Here is a 3,021-nt window from a genome sequence, read left to right as displayed (position 1 = left end):
TAATAATAATAATAATAATAATACAACTTCTAATATTAATAATTATACTTCTCTTCTACTTCTACTACTACTGCTACTACTACTACTACTACTACTAATAATAATAATAATAATAATAACACCTCGGGAAATTGACAAAATCTATGGACACTCTCTGAAAATGTTGAATAAAGACAGGATGAAAGAGAATTTACGAACATAAAATTTACTATAATGGTTAAAGTATCTGAAAGCTCCAAGAAAGTAATATAATTGATAAAACCCTCCACATAAAATACGAGCATTAGAATGTTAAAATAGATATAAAGCTAAGGCGTAGAAATTACACACGAACCCATGGGGATACAAAAGGAGAAAAAGTCAATAACATCCATCGACAAAACTCTACATACAAATACAGCCATAATACTTTCACATAAAACCAGGAAATGGATATAGCGTTTATATTCTTCATTAAATTAAAATTTTTATCTTCCTACGATTTTAAAATTCCGAAAATGTCACATCTTGACGACGTAATAGTAGAGATCGGCTATGTTTTTTTTTCTTTCACAAACGATTTACAAATATAATGTTAGAGATTTTCAACAATTAATTTTTCTTCTGAAAATATTTTTACCTTTCTTTCTGTTCTGTAAATATTTTTTATTTCATATTTTTACACTTAACTGGAAACCGCATTGTATAATATTTTTTTCCCAAAATTATTCTTTCGGAGTCCGTGCTCGTGACAATGTCGCCTAGCGAATTATTGATTCTCTAATATTAAATAAAGCTAAAAGCAAAAATGAAACGAAATAAATAAAATACGAAGTGGAATAATAAAAAAAAAACTGAACTAAATTGCGACGACTGCACAGACTAATCGGAATTTATACATTACGTTGAAAGTGAATGACGCGTGTTTTTATTTCATAAACCGTTTCCCTACTCAACACATTCTTACTCACAAAGGAAACTATGTTATCGATTAGTTTCTTTAACCTCCTGAAGCAATGTGGCATCCTAGTACTTTGCACGTGTACAGTGTATTTAAACTGTCTAAAACAAAGTAAATGTACCCAATTACTACCGTTTGTAGAATAATACGTAAAATAGCCGTAAATGCGCAAGACTGACAAACGTGTATATGCATATCTATATATCAAGAAAAGTTAAAGTTTATGTCTATCTGTCTGTGTGTCTGTCTGTGTACATTTCCCTACGCAATAACTCTGTCAATTTTCAGTCTACTCGAAATTTGATATACACGGTATTGAGATTTTGGACAATCTTTGTAATCCATTTTCAACCAGAGATTTGGCTGTAAAGGGGTCAAAGTCCAACGATTCGACCTTTGAGAACTTTACCAAATCCCTCTGCCAATTTTGGGTATAAACAATTGAAATTTTAGATCCTTGGACATGGATCTAACTAAATAACTTTGATTTGAGCCTAAAACAATAAATATTAAGGGGTCATAATAGAGGTCAAATTTAAAAAAAAAATTGACCTCTGCGGTCTCTACCAAACAATTCAGACAATTTCTGGTCTAAACATTTGAAATTTTACATAAAGAGTATTCAGAGATAGGGCAAGCTTTTCAATCGGTTTGAGTCGAAAATGTGTAGTTACCAATATAAAAATGTATGTTAGCATGTATAAACATACATACAAACACACATTTGTATATTGGTAACTAAAAACTTGTCTGTCTAATTTGTCTGTCTAAAACGTTCGACTGAGGCAACGGATTTTACCAAGATCAGTATCCTTTAGCAGTTCGACCTTTCAGGCGACAAATATCGAAAAATTGGCTAAAAACATTAATTTCTTCAAGCTCGACTGGGCCTTTTTCTACAGTGAGGGGTCGCTTTTTTCGCCGATATTTTTAAATGTCATCCCTCTTTTCGATTGTCTAACCTTAATTTAAACCTACATTACTTCCGGTTTGGCGGTAGTCGTAACAGCAAAGACTTCACGTTTTATTTTTCCTTCGCCGTACGGGTTCGAGCCAGCCTCCCTACTACCACTTTTTTTTTTGCTCAACACACAATCTACAAACACCCGAGAAATGCCGGCCACACATGCTAGTACTCATATAAAAGGCAGTTTTTGAATAAGTTCCTTTTTTACGGGTTCCAATAAGCTGACTTTTTAAATATTAGAGATTGTTCCTTGGTTCCTTTTAAATAACGAAGGATTTGTTTTGCACGATTAAGTCCTCGCTTTTCGGTCTCGATAAGTTTTAACATAGCTTTGTTATAGTGTAACATATATCAGGCCAAATAGATGAGACTTCCAATCATTTTTCAGTATAATCGATCGTCTATTAATTTTGTTTCTGTCTTAAAATTTTTTTTTATTTATATCTATCTCAACCGGTTGTACGTTGTTTGCAATCTTGCATACCGAACTTGAGCAGAATTTTTTCAATGTACCGTAGTTGGTTCACTGTTATAGTTTCATTTTCACGCGTAAATTTTATATCGAGGAACCATGAAAGTTGTTCAAGATCGGCCATTTTAAATGATCTATTTTATTTCTAAGAAAAAAGCTTTGTTCATGGAATCTACGTTTAGGTTAAGGTACAGATAAAGAGTGGGGGAATTATTGATAGTGTTTACAGCTAGACGAGTGTTTCTTGTGAAAGTTTTCCTGCCCATATGTGGCAACGGTATTCCATCCTTTGACGTACCTGGTTTTTATATAGATAGAGAATAGCATCAGCAGTGAGATATCTACCGGATCGATAGAAAGATCCCACCATTTTTCCAGCGGCCTTGGCAACAGATTTGATGTACGTGTTCCATTTAAGATCAGGAGTAATGGTCAAGCCCAGAAGCTTGTCAAAACGTGAGGCCTCCTGAAGACGAGAGACATTCATTTCAATTGATGCCAGATGTAGATCAGAATGTTGATGATGTAAAGAGAGAAGCTTGGTTTTAGATGCATTAAAAGTAACCAGCCATTCCTTTCCCCATTGTACTACGTGCTCAAGATCAGAGGAGAGAGAATTGGGGAGAACTTGGTCGTTTACTG

This window comes from Euprymna scolopes, chromosome 1, assembly GCF_053919585.1.
Source record: "Euprymna scolopes isolate OS-2025 chromosome 1, ASM5391958v1, whole genome shotgun sequence".
In the NCBI taxonomy this organism is placed as follows: Eukaryota; Metazoa; Mollusca; class Cephalopoda; order Sepiida; family Sepiolidae; genus Euprymna; species Euprymna scolopes.
The sequence above is the reverse complement of the archived record's forward strand: the minus strand, read 5'-3'. Positions refer to the sequence as shown.